We start from the raw sequence: 19,586 nt of genomic DNA, 5'->3' as shown, positions 1-19,586 counted from the left end.
CATGGCAATCAACTTCACGGAATGCATGTCACTTTCTTTTAAATTGCCGTATACGGGAATAACTTACTAGGCCGGGACAGTTACTTACTTCATAATACAAATTAATACTGTGAAGCGTGTGCCATTACAAGCGCAAAGAATACTTCGATATCAAGGGAAGTGAAGTTAGCTTGGTGTTCTTCGGCTGGTGACTCAGTCTGTAGCCACCTGATCAAGCTGGTTCCTCGCTCGCGGATTTTTCTACCCTGAAGACGGAGGCAACACGTTCCTCCGAAACGCCGGTTCACACAAGATCTACACGGTATCGCATCCCAGACGACGGCATTCTTGACCTAAACTGTAATTCTACGTGTAGTGTTGTATGGGCGTGAAACTTGGCCTTACATTGAGGGAAGAACGTACTAAGGAGAAAACTTGGACTAAAGAGGAATGACAGAACAGGAGGCTGGGGAAATATTCATAACAAGGTGTTTTACAACTTGTGCTCGTCGTCAGATATAATTACAATGATCAAGTTATGACAGATCAGATTTGCAAGGTATGTAGAATGTAAAGGGTGAAAAGATACGCGCATATGCGTTTGGTAGGAAAACCAGAAGACACCATTAGGAAGACATAGATATAGGTGGAAGGATAATATTAAAATGGATCTTAGAAAAATAGGATGGGGTGGTATGGGCTCAGGTGAGGGACCAGTGGCGGGTTCTTGTGAATACGGTAATGAAACTTCAGGTTCCATAAAATGCTGGGAATTTCGTGAGTACTCGCGTAACTGTTGGTTCCCTCAAAAGGAGCGTGAAAAGAGGTGTTTCACGGATGCCCTATGATCCAAGTTGGAACAAGAGGAATAGAAGTGACAGGGTGGCCCAGTTATACTCCCAGGCAATGGGTTCGCTTTTCGTCGCCTCCCACGACTCGCAGGGCTACCGGTGGAGGTATTCTGACCCGCTCCACGCAGGGAAGTTAGTTAATTACAAATGAATGTCACTATGAAGATTACTGTCTTTTGAGGAGTGACTCTCTCTAGTCTTGTAGATAATTACTGACGTTTCGAAAGCATCAGGTTCCTATCTACTTGCCAGACTACACGACGTATCATGCCGGATGACAATCTTTGCACCCATCGTCAGGAGAACCTTCACATCTGACACGAACTTGGACTAGAATAGGTTTTATGGCTGTATTATTTGAGATTTTCACAGCGATGTTTTTTAAGAGTTCCATCGTCTGGAATATATCGCAGTGTAATCCGTTGAAAGTCAAGCGACGTTTCGGAGGAACATGTCGCTTCCATCTTCAGGGTTGAAGAATAAGCTAAGCAAAAAACCAGCGTGAAAGAATGTGGCAAGCAGAGCTACCATGAACTGGTTTCTGGATTAACTTCTTCAACCAGGGCATGGGGACTAGCTCTATCGACTTAGCCCAAATGAGTAGGCGTTTACCTGAACACTGAATCCAGTCTCCGAAACGTCACCTTTTTGATAAATGACCTAATAGTCGTATTAATATATCATCGTCACAAACTTTAGATCCATTTAGACAGCACGGCGCTATATAAATCTTCAGGTCTTATGATGATTCTTGCTGCAATGGGAAATATTAATCTATTTCGAGAATCTCTAAGCATTTTCACTTCACATACGAATAAAAAGGAGCCGGGGTGGCATAGTCGGTACAGGTGGACGGCGGGGGGGTCGAAGTTCAAGTCCCGGTTGGGTCAAAATTTTCCTCTTCTCCAAGTCGTCCACACCGGTTCTGGGGTTCAACCAACCTCTTATTCACAGGGTACCGGGTAAAGCGGCCGAGGCGTTAAGCTGACCACTCACCTCCAGACAGTACCGAGGTCAAGAAAATGTAGATCTATACAGCCACTTCCCCATACGCCTTCGTGGCGTAGTGCTTCATTAGTTAAGCACAGGGTCAGCTTTACCTTTTATACGAATACACATTTCTGATCTTGCCAACACAGCACATGTGCATACTGCGTGAGTCAGTGCCGTAATCTCGGATGCACCCAGAGCAACTAGACTGCTAGGAATACCGACGGCTAGCTGTGTTCCATGCAGCCAGCAAGAATATTGGATACGGCGAGAGAAAGAATAAAGCTTCATGCTAAAACTTTTTTTTTCAGTCATCCATAATTCTTCTGGCCTTGACTGCAGGGGGTCACTCAACTTCCTCTGTCATCTCTTCGGTCATTCCTAAGTCGTTTTCAGCTCCAGGGCTGTACATCAAATGAGAACTCAGTGAAGGACATTGTGTAATTTACGGTTGCCACGCGATGAAACATAAGAGATGTAGGATTTGAAGTTTTCACAGCGGTGGTTATGAAGAGTCCTGTCATCTGGAATATAATGCCGTGTAATCCGTTGAGAGTTAACCGACGTTTCGGAGGAACATGTCGCTTCCGTATTTAGTTTTAAGGAATAAGCCAAGACGATGAACCACAAAGTTTGGAAGTCGGCAAGAACTGTCTCTATCCCAACACATCATTTGTCTGAAATTTTTCGGAGGTACACAGATTTTCGGACGTTTCGACAGGAGTAAAAAGAAAAACCAGCTGCAGTTCAAACTATCTAACCGATTTCGACCAGATTCGTTATAGGTAACCTACAACAAATAGGATTAATCAGTTTTAATTACCGTCTGATTTGGCCATTTTAATTTCTTTCCCTTTATACACACCCCAAAGAAAGAGGCAGCATTGTACTCCGAAACTTTGGTAACACACAAGGTGCATCAGTCCGAAACACGATAAAAATATTTACTTTCACTTACTTGACAAATATTTGCAATTTGTTCTACTGCTGTGCTTCATCTTTCACCCTTCACCACTGTCAAGAGCGAAGAGAAATTACTGGAATCAATGCTATTTAATACGGAACTGTGGCATAATTTCTTTAGCCGGATGATTTGCTTTTCCTCTAACACATCGAAAGTCTGTCCTTTGTTAAGGTCTGAGGCAGACGAGGTAAGGTAAATTTGTCTCTGTGCTTAATCAATTAAGCACCACACCATGAAAACTTATGGGTGGAGTGGAGGTACAGATCCACTATTCTTGATCTCGGCACTATATGGAGGTGAGTGGTGAGTTTCACTCCCCGGCTGCTTAACCCCCGGAGAAAGAGCCCTCGGTACTCTTTAGATAGGAGGCTGAGCGTGTCAGGAGGCCAAAGCTCACCCTCAGCTGTAGCGCCAGGAGGAAGGAAGGAAGGGTAGGTTTATAAGCCACAATGTGTCTCCCTCGTTGGTTTGAAGTTGGACAACCCTAATGTAGACAGCACAACAGACATCGTGCTTAAACGAGACGCGCCATTTCTAATGCAGTCACAAGCGTGAATTTGGTTTTTCTTTTTGGATTTGAAGTTGTTGAAGAATTATGTCTTCTGGCATTTAAGCAAAGAATGCTATGTGCTTCAGACTGGTTTCTTCCTTCGCCTAGTCTTCGAACTTGAAGCTGGAGGCGATATGATTCTCCGAAACTTCTGTTCACTTTCACCGGCGTTATGTGTCAGAAGGCAGAACTCTTCTTAATGTTTCATCATTCATTTTGTTGTCATATGGCGAACCGTCTAATTCCGCAACTGCATACAGACCTCGTCGGTTTATTCAGGTTCTGACTGAATATCACGGATAAGTGGGAAACGCTCCTGCTTCATATTCAGGAGATAGTGGGTTCAACCTCCAGTCCGAAGACCGTTTTCCCTGAGTTTCTTTTGATTTTTATGTCAGTCCCTCAAGGGAAATGGGAACCGGGATAGCGCAGTCAGTATAGTGACTGGCTACGGGCTGGACGTGAGCCAGGTTAGCGCAGTCAGTGTAGCGACTGGCTGTGGGCTGGATGACCAAGAGTTCGAGTCCATGTAGGGTCAAGAATTTTCTCTTCTCCACGTCGTTCAGACCGGCTCTGGGGCCCACCCAGCCTCCTATCCAATGGGTACCGGGGGCTCTTTCCCCGGGAGTAAAGCGGAGGGGGCGTGAAATTGACCACTCACCTCCAACCAGTTCCTAGGTCAAGAAAATGTTGATCTATATATCACTCCCCCATACGCCTTCATGGTGTAGTGTTTCACTAGTTAAGCACAGGGACAACTCTACATTTACCTTTACCCTCAAGGGATATGCATGGATATCGACTCAATTACGCCACGATCATCCTATCACTGTTATACTGACAAAGTCTTTGATCAAAACATGAAATAAATTATATAGAAGATTAAGAATGCTTTTGCAGCTACTGGTGGTATAAATAAGAAAATTCTGCCAATAGACGCTCCTTAACTAGGTACCATATTGCTCCTGCTTCATATCCACGAGGTCCTGGGTTCAAATATCGGCCCCAATACCGATACCCTTTCAAAGTTTCTCGGGGTTTCACTCAGTTTCTCCAGATAAATGCCGAGGTAAGGTTAAGCTATCCCTGCAACGGTCCGTGGAGGCTCATAGGCTTGTAAGATATCGAGGCTCCCACATTTTCTAGATAATCGGCTCACAGATGGCGGTGAGGTTGTCAGCCTTACGCGCTGGCCGCCATTTACCCACCGGAAGATTCCTGACACTCATTTCTGTTAGAGGCTGATTCGATCCCAGGGCCATAGTGCGGCTGGAAGGATTCGGTCAATTGAAAAATCCAATAACCTTATCGGAACCCGCGACCTTCCGGCTTGTAGCATAGTGCCTCAACCAACTACGCTACACCGTGCCCCGCAACTTCTGTGGTAGTACCATGAATTGGGCCAACCCAGCTACCTTTAGTACCACTTAGTACTGCACGCTATATAATGTGAGTCACTGACAGCCCAGCAAATAAAATATAACAAATAAACAAGAATTTCGTTATTTCTTCCGCAACACTCTAAACTCTATTATACAGTAAACGCTATTATATTTAAGCATCCTGTTGCACTATACACTTCTATATGTAATAATACAAATGCCGTCGTGAATGCAACAATTTATTTGGTTGTAGTTCGTCTTTACTTCCTCTACACTACATGTTACGGCCGTAACTGGCCATCATCAGGTGTATTTTTCACTACGTAGCTGTCACACTGCACACAATCCAAAATCTAAAACACTGGCCTGTCAGTTTTGTTTCAAATCTCGCCAACATACGCTCGTCAAATTGATTTTAGAATTCCAGTTTAAAATTTAATTTAATTTTTTTAATTTAAAATTGAAAATTTAAAGTTTTAAATCACAGGGATACCTGCTCTGTGTCTACGTGTGCTGCAGCGGCTATTTCTTGTTTTCAGCACAGTTTATGTATTATTCTGTGCAGGCTCCCTGTGTGTGTGTCACTGAAGACGCATGGGGGAGTGAATGTATAGATCCACATGTTTAATATTTTAAGCACAGGGATAAATTTACGTGGTGAGCTTTATCCCGCGGATAAAGCAGTGAGGGCGGTCAAGTGACCACTTACCTCCGGCTACAAGTATATCACCACCGAGTCGTGTTTAATTAAGCATAGGGAGAATGCTACAGTTTACTTCAAAGCAAGGTACATTTATGCACTAGTGGCAGAATTCCCGTTCTCAGTATGGCTGGTTTCTGACAGAGAAAGACAAGTAAATTTATCCCTTTGTTTAATTTAAGCACTACTCCATGGAGACGTATGGGGAAGTAGATGTTTAGACCCACGATTCCTTGACCTCGACACTTGGAGTTGAGTGGTCAGCTTCACGCCCAGGCCGCTTTACTTACGGGGAAAGGGCCCCTAATACCCTTGGGAGAGGAGGCTGGGTGGGCCCCAGAGCCGGTCTCGACGACATGGAGAAGTGAAAATTCTTCCCCCGCCAGGCCTCGAACTACGACCTCTTAGTCACCAGCCAGTAGCCAGTCGCTATATCGACTGCGCTACCCCGGCTCTTCGTCATAGCAGCTGTACCATTAACGATGCCCTACAATTATCTTCTTTCTCAGAACTCGCGAATCGTTGTTTGTATAATGAATGTGAGGTGTTTTACTTCTAGTCCAGCGTTAATGTTTCCTGTTCGTATTGAAATGGGAACAAACTGCGACCGTCCAGATGTTACGTAAGTTACAGTACGCTTATACAAGCTCTTAAGCATTGATCTGACACAGTTACTTAACCGTGATTCCTGTTGAGTCTCGTCAATACCCGATTTTTTAAAATAAAAACACGATAACATAATTCTGACATAACATACATCACATCTGGTCGGTAAGCTTGCTATACGGCGTTCCTTAATTCTCCGTCGGGACATATTTTCTATGCTCTCTTCTTGTGAGCCGAACGCATTGGTATAAAGTTAATGCCTAGACTTGTATTCAAGAGGTGGTTATTTCGAATTTCGACAGGGACACCGGCCATGCTGAGGGATTTCGTGGTTTTCTTTAGTACCTTTAGTGAAACTTGGTCTCTTGACTTTAAGGGAGGAACATAGACTGAGAGTGTTTGAGAACAGGGTGCTGAGAAGAATATTTGGACAGAAGAGAGATGAAGTGACAGGAGGATGGAGAAAGCTGCATAATGAGGAGCTTCATAACTTGTACTGTTCTCCAAGTATAATTAAATGATCAAGTCAAGGAGGATGAGATGGGCAGGCATGTAGCATGAATAGGAGAGAGGAGGAATGTGTATAGAATTATGGTTGGAAAGTCAGAAGAAAGAGACCACTAGGAGGACCAAGAAGTAGATGAGTGGATAATATTAAAATGGATCTTAGAGAGATAGGATAGGATGTTATGAATTCAATGAATCTGGCTCAGGACAGAGACTGTTGAAGGGCTCTTGTCAACACGGTAATGAACTTTCGTGTTCCATAAAATGCTGGGAAGTTTTTGAGTAGCTGCACAATTGGCAGCTTCTCAAGAAGGGCTCAGCTACATGAGTGAGTGAATGACTTCCACTCAAATTCCGGAATAGTACGGCAACAGCTTTGTTCTAAATCCTTTTCCAGTTATCAATAATTCATCAAAGGATACTGTCTAGCTATTTAAATGTGTTAACATAACACATAAAAAGACTCTAGTGGTGGGGTGAAAATGGGTCCCTCTGTACTTACGCCGCAACTGGGTCCATTATACAGCCATGGATGACTGATGAGTGAATTGATGCAACGGTGACAGATAAAACAGCAAAGTTGTTCCTGTGATTAATTAAGCACAACGCCATGAAGGCGTATGGGGAGTGGAGGTATAGTTCCACCATTCTTAACCTCAGCACTAAATGTGGTTACTTTCGCGCTCTGGCCACTTTGGCCCAGGCGAAAGAGCCCGCGGTATACAGTGGATAGGAGGATGGGTGGTTCCCCCGACGAGGTCTGGACGCTGTGAGTTGGAGAAAAATACATTGCTTCTGCTGGGAATCGAAACGCGACCGTCCAGCTCATAGACCATCCCTATACCGACTGAGTTATCACAAGGGGGGGGGGTGAAGAAATACTAAGAGAAAAAGCTTGCTACCTGTTTGTTTGGCTTATTCTTCGACACCTGAAATTGGAAGTAATATATTCCTCCGAAACGTCGGTTGACTTTCAACGGACTATACGGCGTTATATCCCAGAACGTATAACTCTTCGTAACCAGCGCTGTGAGAACCTCAAATCCTACATAACCTCCGGTATGATAAAATTCTTAGAATCTCTTGAACACTTGAGTAAGTATTAACTTCTTAGGAAGGATTGAGCTCCATGGAGCCCGTTATATCATACGACGCAAGCGCAGTGACACTCTCACCACCACTAACTTAAGAAGTTGATTAATTTATGGGACGTTTGAGAAAGGGGTACTGAGGAGAATATTTGGACCAAAGATGGATGATAATAGAAGAATGAAAAAATGCAACAATGAGAATAATTAGAATAGTCAAATCAAGGAGGATGAGATGGAGTAGAACATGTAGTAAGCATGGGAAGAAGAAAACCATAAGCAGGATTTTTGTAAGAAAGCTTGAAGAAAAGAGGCCGCTAGAATGACCTAGACAGAAATAGGTGGAAAATACATTGCGTTCAACCAACGAGGAAACTTCGCAACACCGCTGGGCGGGAACAACATTCCTCACAGATTGCTGCTGTAACTGCCGAAAGCAGAATGAGTCATTAGCGCTGATTAACGCTCGCCGTCATGTGGTCTGATCTTGCACCGCAGTAAGTCGCATTAATAGTCAGTCTGTGTTAAGGGCTCTACACACGCTCCGGTAGACCTGTCAGGTGCGCCTGCGCAGGTCGACCTGAAAACCCCAGTGCGCCCACACGCTCAGGTACACCTTTCCGATATTACTTCAGTTGCGTGTTTGCTACGGTCGGACATGGCATCTACAGATGACGATGTTCTAGCTGTATTTGGCTTATTATTAGCTACAAATTGTTTCAAACCGAAAAGTAAGCGTCAAACCTGGTGCAAAGAGTGGTTGATGAAAAGAAACGTTTATTCACATGTGAATCTGTTACGTGAATTGAAGTTGGTCCCTAAAGATTGGCACAATTATTTGCGCATCAATGAAGAAACTTATTTACAGCTCCTGTCATTAGTTGCCCCATTAATTAAAATAGAAAGATACCGTTATGAGGATGGCCATTTCGCCACACGCTCCGGTTTGCCTGGTTCAGGTACAAAACTGCACAGGTCGTCTAATGATTTTTCGAATATGCTCCGGCGGACTGTTCAGTCACAATAACTGCGACGTTTTATCATCCACACGCTCCGGTCGACCTGCGCAGGTGCACCTGACAGGTCTACCGGAGCGTGTGTAGGGCCCTTTAGAGGTGTCGATAGGCAGTCAACATTTATACTGAAATGAAGTTCACTATTGAACAGCGTGTGTTCATTAGAGAGGAAAAAAGTTACAGAAATTGTATCCGTAAATTTCGTCGTAAATATCCTGACTCCCCAGTACCGGAAAAGTCGTGTGTATCCAAGCTTGTGAAAAAGTGGCGGGCCACAGTTTCAGTGTGTAACATAAAGAAGCAATCGGAGAGGACTGTGCTGACTGAAGAAAAGGTTCGGGATACTGTGGCACGACTACAGATCAGTCCTCGAAAATCATTAAGACGCTTAGCACAACAAACCGGTGTTTCGCTAGGATCTGCTTTCACAGCCACAAAATCAAATTTCACCCGTATAAAATAACAGTTGTGCATGAGCTGAAATAACCAGATTATGGAGGAAGAATTCGCTTTTGCACCTGGCTGCTGCAAAATGTGCACGATGGAATTGTGGATCCACAGCTTCTGTTCATGACTGATGAAGTGTGGTTTCATGTTAGTGGTCATGTCAATGCACAAAATGTAAGAATATGGAAGGATGAAAATACTCATGCTATACAACAAGTGCCATTACATAGTGAAAAGGTGGGGGTGTGGTGTGCTGTAAGTCCGCAGTGAATCAATGGCCCTTATTTTTCAACGAAACCATGAACTCTGACCGCTACGTTAATGATATACTGAATATGTTCTTCAATCAGCTGACTGCTGAAGAAAGAATATGGGTATTTTCAGCAAGACAGTGCTACAGCACATACGGCTACTGCAACCATGGTTGCAATACGGGAAGTGTTTGAAGACAGAATAATCAGCAGAGGACTGGACTCCCAGATCTCAGTTTTTGCGATCTTTATTTTTTCGGGAAACATGAAAGGAAAATTCTATAAGAATAATCCTCGCAGCACTGAAGCTCTGCAGAATGACATAAGACGCCACTATTTCACAAGCTTGGATACACACGACTTTTTCGGTACTGGGGAGTCAGGATATTTACGACGAAACTTACGGATATATTTTCTGTAAAATTTCTCTTTGCTAAAGTTTCGACAATAAACACACGCTGTTCAATAGTGAACTTTATTTCAGTATAAATGTCGACCGCCTATCGACACTTCTAACACAGACTGACTACTAATGCGACTTACTGCAGTGACAAGGCCGCGCCATAGCTCAAGCGGTTAGTCGCTGGCTTCCCACCGTGGTGGCCCGGGTTCAAACCCGGGTCTGGTCAAGTGGGATTTGTGATGGGCAAAGTGGCGCTCGGGTAGGTTTTCCCCGAGTACTTCGGTTTCCCCTGCCAATCTTCATTCCACCAAATTCTCCATCACCATAGTCACCCGGGGCACGTACAAGAGGCCAATCAGTGGCCGCCATAGCGAGCTGACCCAACTGGACTCCACCCTCCACTATGCGAAAAATTCACTGCAGTGACAAGATCAGACCACCTGACGGCGTGCGTTTTCAGCGCTTATGACTCGTACCGCTATCGGCAGTTACACCAGCAATCTGTGAGGAATGTTGTTCCCGCTCAGCGCTGCTGCCAGGTTTCCTCGACTGTTGAACGCCCTGTATAACAATGGATCTTAGAAAAATTGGAAGACCTATACTTAGGTGTGAGGATAATATTAAAATGGATCTTGGAGAACTAGGATGGAATGGTGTGTACTGGATTGATCTGGCTCAGGTTACGGACCAGTGGAGGGCTGTTGTGGAGAGGGTAACTGACCTTAATTTTCCATTAAATGTTAGGGAATTCTGGAGTAGCTAAGCGACTGTCGGCTTCACAAGTAGGACTCAGCTCTAAGTAGTTAGTCAGTTACCCGACTGGAGAATACATAGAAAAACATAACTGTATTCAAGAATACAATATACAGGTCGTATAGAAAAAAACTGTTTGGTGATGATAAAACATTAATGAATAAAATTTAAAACAAAAATTTGCATCATTACTACGGATCTTAAATCATTTTTCCACACAATCCCCATGAATATTGAGACACTTGTATCGTGTGATGAGTTTCCGTATGCCTGCATCGTAGAAATCTGCCGCCAGTCCACTGAACCAGTCTTTAACCTCTTCTTCACTTCTTCATCGCCACGCATGCGCGTAGCGACCATAAACTGCTTCAAGTGTGTGAACAAGTACGAATCACTTGGACCCAGGTCCTGACTGTCGGGAGGATGGAGAGAAAAAAGAAATTACAGACATTTTGTGCATTCAAAAACCGAATTACAGCTCGCACTTCACAATCCGCGGGGTTGTCGATTTTCTTACTCATTTTTAAATATTACAAAAAATCGCAAAACAATAGAATCAGTGAGTCATTCACTTGGTTGTTACTAAAATACTACTGAGACCCGTTAACCTTGAAATGGTGCAATTCGTTGACCTGCGCAAGTGCTATGCGCAAACTATCTGAACGATCCTCGTATCTTTTGGGATGTCACAGTGTGTAGCTGGTGGAAATGTGCCAAATTAAGCCAAGGCAGAGGGAAAGCAAGAAACACCAAGAACACCGGGTTTCCTTCCCGCTTCGCGTTTTCTTGTACCGCTCTTCATGTGGGTAATCACATTCCTCGTTAGGGGGGATGGTTATTTAAAGTAGGTAACAACAAAAATGTACTGTGGCTGTAGACCCGTTGCTAGGCAACGTCCGCGAAATAAGCAGCTATACAACAGCATTGCTAGGTAACGGCTCTGTAAACAATGACCGTTGCTAGGTAATGGCCGCAAAAGACACCCACGCAACAATAGAAATGTTGGAAGCGGGGTTGTCCGTGCGGTCCCTGCAGAGGTATTATAAGCAAGACAAATCTAGAGTTTAGTTAGCCAGCTCGACCAAGGTTTTCCGTGGTTTTCCTCGGTACTAGAGCAAATGCTGAGTTGGCACCCAAATTCCACGTTGCACTGCATGCCTCACATGCAGCCCTCCCATTGTTAACATCAAAATTTCGCCTTAATATTGCCCTCCCAACGTTAGCAAAAACAACAACAAAAAATCCGATCATATGCTCTATCTTTACAAAAGGACAAGCGGGCACTGCTTGGGAACCTTCAAAATCGGAGATATAGTATCTTAACCCCCCCCCCCAAGTAGTGTCTCTCACTACCACCCCCACTTCTCTCTCTCTTTCTCTTTGTAGTTTAGTTAGTTGTGCGTTAGTCACCAGCCAGTAAGGACGTGAACACGGAAGCTGAGGAATCTGCAGCGTTGGAAGCCGTTACAGGGAGACAACCGGTGAAGATACATTAGACTCAGAAGACTTAGTGTGTGATGTAATGAATTGTAGAGTGCGTGAATTAGAGATAGCGGTATAGTTACTTGTAGTTACGAACTGTAGGTGTTCAATAAATCCAATTACCAATCCAAATCCCGTCTATAGTCACACTCGTACACGTGACAATACCGTGAGCAATCTTCCGAAGTTGCTGTATATGCTGAGCGAGTCACTAAGGCACTAAAGCTGTAGGCAATATATCTTCGAAACGTCGGCAACACTACCACATACATGTTGCAAAGGATTAAGAGAAGGATCAAGATCAACAATGATCGTGAAAGCATAAAATTAGCAAAAATATATTGTAATATGTAAAGGCAAAAGGCAAAGATTTTTTTTGTGCTTATGAAGACTTATCGGGGTGGGGATATATTTTTAATGTCGCCAGTAGATGAAGATGAGTGGTTAGTCTCACGGCCAGGCCGCTTTAAGACAGAGGAAACAGCAGCATCTACCCATTGGCTAGGAGGCTGGATGGGCCCCTGAGACGATCTGGACGATATGGAGTAGATAAATATTTCTTGACTGCCGGAAATCGAACGTCGGCCGTTAAGCCCGTAGTCCGGTACTATACTGACTGAGCTACCCCGGTTCTATATCCTGTAATAAGTAAAAAATAAAGTAAAGCTATCCCTGTAACAAGCCGCTGAGGCTTATAAGGGTGTGAGACGGCGAGGCTGTCAGCCATAGGCGGCGGCCGCCCTTTAGCCGTAGCTGAATTAGCAAGTGACTCCAGGGGTACAGAGACTGATGCCGTGTCAGACGCCAGCCCTGAACTGGAGCCACCGCGACTTCCTGGCCCCACTGCGCATGTCACATCAGGCTCCTGCTAGGGCGACACCGCAATGCCGCGCTGTTGACGCAGAATTTAGCAACGTGACTAGAAAAACGCGTGGCTGTCGGCCAATACTGTTTCAGAGTGGACAGAACTTATCCGAAAATCGTCGATTCGTGGCGATACTACTGTCTGCTGTGAGCATAAACGCGTCTTGCCTGCCTGGGTGGAAACCAATATGTGTCATCGGAATATATAACGCCGCGTAGTCCGCTGAAAGTCAACTGTCTCTTCGGCGCAACATATTGCCTCCATTTTCAGGGTCGAATAAGCCAAGAAGATACCGGCGTGAAAGCAGGTGGCAAGTCGAGTTGACGTTCAGTGGACTACACGGCGCTAAATCCCAGAAGATAGAACTCTTCATAACCACCGCTGTGGCAACTGACTTCATACTTGTCAGCTCCTGATTCAATACACTTCTACGATTAGTCTGGGAGCAATCTGAGGGTACGTCATACCTTGAGTTGGAAACCTTGCCGAATAAAAGTTCCATATGTTCAATGAGATCTCTGGCACGGCGATTTTTTGTTTCCATCATACTGTAGCGTGTAAAGCTGTTGCTGTGCAATGACCGTGAAATGGGCCGTTTCTCGGCAACGGCTCGGTAAACACGTTACCGCAGCAACAGACACGAACGTAACAGTAGAAAAGCTGTTTTCTATGTGGTCCGTGCCGAGATGTTATAAGCAACGGACAAGGTTAGAGCTTAGTCAAAAGTATAAGAGGCTTAAACTTGGCGGCGGTCAGGCATAGACCGTTCAAGTGACTAGACTGCCGTGGCAGCGAATACTACTAGAAATAGGGCATAATCTGCTGTACTGAGCCTGGATTGACAGAGGCCTTGTATATATTGTATATAGAAATAGGAATTAAGATTAAATTTGTAAATATATATAATTACTGACAATGGACTTACTAATACGGACTATGACTGACAAATGACAGACCCGAGCTCTCGTCAGAGAGGTCGCCCCAAATGGACAGGACAGTAAATTCCATATAAGGAAAAAAAAATCTGGTCATGAGCCCCAGCCGGGGCTCGACACCAAGACAGACAGATTGACTGACCGCCAGTCGCAATGTGACTTGGACTTGGAGAGCTTAGTCATGACGAACGGCCAAGCGTATTCATGAGACAAACTCATCTTCTCGTCAGACAGGGTGTTACATAAGGACTATTACCGCAAGAGTTCAGTTGGAAAAAATTTCTGTTCCTGGGCATCAAAGGGCCTGATGCCAAGATGAACTGACTAACGATAAACGGCCAGTCGTAAAGTAAATCTGACTCTCTGACTCTGAGCTTAGTCACACTCACCCGTATGGAGGCGGGGTCGAATACCTCCACCATTACCCTGCAAGTCGTAAAAGGCGTTGGAAAGGGAACCCAGTGGCTGGAGTATAACTGGGTCGCCCTCTTCCTGGACGACATAAATAAGGGGACGTGGCCCTCCAGGTTGGGGGAGTCTCGAATCTGAGACAGTAAAACATGACCATGAGTCCCGCGGGACATGGACTTAAGAATGACTGCGCTGGAGGGGGCCAGGAGCAATTGTAAACGATAGGTCAATCCTCTTGACAGAAAGGATGTTACGTAAGGACTACAATCGTAAGTGTTCGGTTGAAAAAAGATACTGGTCGTGGGTCTGAAGGGTTTGGCGCCAAGACGAACTGACTGGCGGTAAACCGCCAGTCGTAAAGTAACTCTGACTCTGACTCTGAGCGTAGTCAGTTTTGTACGGGTGTCTGTGAAGAGTAGACTCGAGCACGGAGCCAGAGGAATAACCATTGTTGGAGCCGTTACCAGGAAACGTCTAGTAACAGACTGAGAACACTATTGTTTGTAGCAATGAAGTGTAAAGTATGGAAATAGCGATAGTCTATAGTTATTTGTAGTTATATATTCACCAATGCAAACACCGACTATAGTGCCTCAGTCAGGTGACGATATGTTCCCAGAATTCAGTAATTCTCTAATAATGACGTTAACGATGTATGTCACTATCTGACGATGATGCCACATCAAAGATGTTATAGTCACAGCCTACCATCCTACGGGATTTACAATCGTAAACAGCAAGTCACATTTTGTAAAAGGTAAACGGTAAATACGTGTATATCCCTGTAACAGGCCATGGAGGCATATAGGGTTGTGAGACGTCGAGGCTCACACATTTTCTAGACAATCGGCTCACAGATGGTGGTGAGGTTGTCGTCCTCAAGCGTCGGCACCCTTTAATCCCCACGAAGTTTCCTGGTACTCATTTCTGTTAGTGGCTGCGTGAGCCCCAGAGTCATAGTGCGGCTGAAGGAATTAGGTCAACTGAAAATTCCAGTGACCTCATTGGGAATCCTGCTTGTGGCGTAGTACCTCAACAAACTATGCTACGGCGTGCCCCATCACATTTGTGCTCTTCTGCAAATGGAGAGAAACCTCGTCTAGGGCCAGTAAATTACTGCTGGCGGCCCTCGCCAGCACGGCTGTTCTTGTTTTCGGGACCGATGACCACAATTTGTTCGTCCAAAAACGGTTTCTCTTTTTGGAAATGGAGTCTCCTCTTAGACTAGAGGAGGCGATGGTCTGAGTACGTGTCACATTTGCCGCATCATAATTTCGTAAGAGAGTTCCCGCACTCACGCAGCGTCCAACTAAGGGCATTTGTACTGTACGGACATCAGACACAATAATACTTACGCTCACAGGCCTGACCGCCCCAGGCTTAAGCCTCCTGTGCTTCTGAGTGGAACCTATGGAAAAGCGTAGTTGTTTCATCTGCAGGGTCCTGCACACAGGAATGTTGCGACTGTAAGCTGTCCCGCCTACTCTTAATAAGAACATTATTAAGGCAACGGTTCTCAAACTTTTTAGTATGTCACCCCTGAAACGACCAAACAAATACATGCATCCGATGGACAAACATAAACTTGAAACAATAAGTTCTGGGAAGAACTATTTGCCTACTTTCCTTTGATACGACATGGTCCGCATAGAAAACGGCGCCTCTAACAATTCATCTTTGCCGCGGGAATATCTTTACCGAGCTGTTGCCTAGCAACAAAGGGAGGGTTACACTTTACCAAATCGTTGCCTAGCAAATACAGGAGGGATACACATACTGATAGGAGGAATTTCTGGAGTACGCCGATGTGACGGGCTCAGGTACCGTGATATACATACCTAGTTTCATAAAAATTGGTTCAGGAATTTGGGGATTTACAGGAAAAAAGACAACATGGTGTTTACATAAGAGAAAGTAGGCTACAGATTAACTATTAATTCTTAATAGATTTATTTGAAATGTGTTCCCAGCTGAAACACGAACCGACAAACAACTGATGCGTACCGGCACTCTTGTCGAAAGTTTGTCAGTCAGCGACTGCATGCTCCGACCTTGAAGTTAAAACCGGCCACCGAAAGAGATGGCTTAACGGAAACTCTGCAGACTTGTATCCTGGAGGTACTCTGTTCGAATTTCAGTCATGACACGGCGAGTCCTGCTGAGGTCATTGGAATTTTCAAATTGAACTGGTCCTTCCAGCCTCATCATGGCCATGGGGTCAACTCAGGTTCTAACAGAAACGAGTACCAGGATTCTTCCTGGGGTAAAGGTCGGCCGGCGCGTAAGGCTGACAAGCTCACCGCCATCTGTGAGCTGATTGTCCAGATAATGCGGAAGCCTCGACGTCTCACAACCCAATGGGCCCTCACGGCCTGTTATAGGGATAGGTTTGCTTAATCTTACCGCCATCTGTGAGCCGATTGTCTAGAAAATGTGGGAGCCTCGACATCTCATAATCCTATGGCCCTCCACGGCCTGTTACAGGGATAGCTTTACTTAACCTCACCGCCATCTGTGAGCCGACTGTCTAGAAAATGTGGGAGCCTCGACGTCTAACAACCTTGTGGACCTCCATGGACTCTTACAGCCTTTTATGGAAGGATGTTTTCATGGCTTAAACTGATGAACTATCTCAGCATTCGCCTGTAGGGGCAAGAAAACCGCGTAAGGAAGCTCGGGATTCCTGAAAACTGAGCGTGACAGCTAGCATCTCTTACTTAATACGTTCTGTAACGCAGGAAGTAGCCCAGTTTGAGCCACATCCTACAGGCGATTGGCATCGGTGACTACGCGGCTTTTCACGCTCTTGCATCATTTAGCTTCGTGAAAGACCACAGAGGAGAGCGGTCGCAAATGGTGACTTCCGCAGTTTCTCCACGCTGAGAGACAGTCTCTTGATCAGCGCTGTTGGAAGGGAGCGCCTCAGATTATACAGAGTGGTCGCCCTTCATTCGAATTTCAAATAGTAAACGGTAAGATAAAGGCAAAGCTGTCCCTGTGCTTAACTAATTAAGCATTATGCCACGAAGGCGTACGGGGGAGTGGGTGTATAGATCCACATTTTCTTGACCTAGGCACTAGTTAGAGGTGAGTGGTCAGTTTCACGCCTCTCAGCTTTACCCCCAGGGAAAGGGCCCCCGGCACCCATTGGATAGGAGATTGGGTGGACCCCAGAGACAGTCTGGACGATTTGGAGAAGAGAAAATTCTTGCCCCCACCAGGACTCGAACTCCGACCCCTAGGTCGTCCAGTCCGTAGCCAGTCGGTATACCAACTGCACTATCCCGGTTCCTGAATTTGAAATCATCATCATCATCAGTAATCTGTCAAGACGACAGGTCCACAGTCTCTTTCAAAACAATTCCTCCACTTAATGCGATCTAGAGCTTTCTCCTTCAAATGACAGTATCCTCTTCTGTCCCCAAGGTCATCCAGCATCTTCTTACGTCTTCTTCCTCGTCTTCTTGTCACTTCTATCCGCCCATCTATCTTTCCTTCGATAGCTTCTTTTAGAAGGCAGTTTCTGCGTAAAACATGACCAATCCAATTAGCCTTCCGTTTTCTTATTTCATGTAGGATATTCCTCTGCTCACTGACTCTAATTAACACTTCTTCATTTCTCACATAATCGGTCCAACTGATCTTCTCCATTCTTCTCCAACACCACATTTCGAAACTTTCCAGATGTTTCTGATCTACTGCCCTAAGTGTCCATGTTTCAGCCCCATACAGAGCTATGCTCCAAATGTAGCATTTCACTAGTTTCTTCCTCAAATTTAAGTCCAATTTGCTGGTAAAAAGATTCTTCTTCTTGCTAAATGCAGCTTTTGCCATGGCAATCCTGGATTTAATTTCACAAGTACACCTTCCATCATCTGTTAACAAGCTACCCAAATATTTAAAACATTTCACATTCTCCACTTGTTTTTGGTCTATCTTTATTGTGACTGGGGTTGGTTGTCTCGAAATTTTCATTACTTTTGTTTTCTCCACATTCATTTCCATGCCATAGCACCTTCCAATTTCAATTAGTCTATCAATCATGCCCTGTAGCACAGTTTCTTCCTTAGCCATTAACACAAGGTCATCTGCATATTTCACAGTTTGAATAATTTGCCCTCCTACTTTGAAGTCACCGAGCCCATCCAGAGCTTCCTTGGTAAGGCATTCGCTGTACAAGTTGAACAGAATTGGTGATAAACAGCATCCTTGTCGAACTCCTCTTCCAATCTGCACACTTCCTGTCTCCCCCCTGTCCAGTCGTACTCTAACTTTCTGATCCATGTACAATTTGCTAATCAATCTTCTTTCATGCCAATCGATACCTGTTTCTTTCAGGATCTGCATTAATTTGGTCCAGTTTACCCGGTCAAATGCCTTCTGCCAGTCTATGAAGCAAACACACAGTTCTTCATCTATCTCCAAAGTTCGTTCCGCTATAATTCTCATCATCCCAATTGCATCCCTGGTTCCTTTTCCTCTTCTAAATCCAAACTGATCTTCTCCAAGTACATCCTCTATTTTCCTTTCAATTCTTCTTTTAAGTATCTTTGCTATTATCTTTGCTGTATGTGCAATAAGACTTATTGTGCGATGGTCGCTGCATTTTGTAGCTTTTGTCTTTTTCTTTAAGGCAATCATTGTAACTTCTGTAAAGTCCTTGGGCCACTCTCCACTTTCATATATGGTGTTCATTAGTTTTGTCAGTGTTTTCAAACCACCTTCTCCCAGTAACTTGAGCACATCTCCAGGTACATCATCATCTCCTGTAGCCTTTCCCTTCCTCATTTCCTTGATAGCTTTTTCCACCTCACTTTGTAAAATATATGGTCCTTTCTCGTCTGTATCTACTTCTTCTTCCGGTTCAACTTCTAAGGTTTCTGGCCGATTAGGTCGATCATATAGTTCTGAAATATAATTTTCCCAAATTTTCAGCACTTGCCTCTGATCTACTATTCTATTCCCCTGGGAGTCTTCGATGCCAACATTTTGAATCCCATGATTCTCTTTCCATCCTAGTTCTTTTGTCTTCATGTACATCAAATCATAACGGCCTGTTCTTTGAAATTCCATAATCTCATTACATATCTTCTCAAGATATTCCTTTTTGGCCCTGTCCGTGGCTCTTTTCAATTCATTCCTCAGTCTCCTGTATTTCCTCCTGCCTTCTTCATTGTTGACATTCTTCCATTTCCTTCGCTCCTCCATTTTACTCATCATCTCCTGTGTAACCCATGGTTTTCTTGCTATCTTCTCAACTTTACCTACCAAATCACTGATAGTATCTAACATGCATTCTTTTATATCGTTCCACTGCGCTTCAGCATTTCCGCTTTCACCTTCAATTGCACCGAGTTTCTCTTCTAGAGTCTCTTGCACGCTTTGTCTTTGAGCATATAACTTCTC

At 44.5% G+C, this 19,586-nt stretch overlaps 1 protein-coding gene across 2 annotated transcripts in view; it reads right to left on the bottom strand.

Annotated features, from left to right (window-relative positions):
* The window catches only part of LOC111864124 (ATP-binding cassette sub-family G member 8), a 95,728-nt gene that overhangs the window by 51,051 nt on the left and 25,091 nt on the right, over positions 1 to 19,586 (bottom strand). The gene's annotated exons all lie outside the window — the stretch shown is intronic.

This window comes from Cryptotermes secundus, unplaced genomic scaffold (genome assembly GCF_002891405.2).
Source record: "Cryptotermes secundus unplaced genomic scaffold, Csec_1.0 scaffold1000, whole genome shotgun sequence".
NCBI lineage: Eukaryota > Metazoa > Arthropoda > Insecta > Blattodea > Kalotermitidae > Cryptotermes > Cryptotermes secundus.
This window is presented reverse-complemented; position numbering and strand designations above follow the sequence as displayed.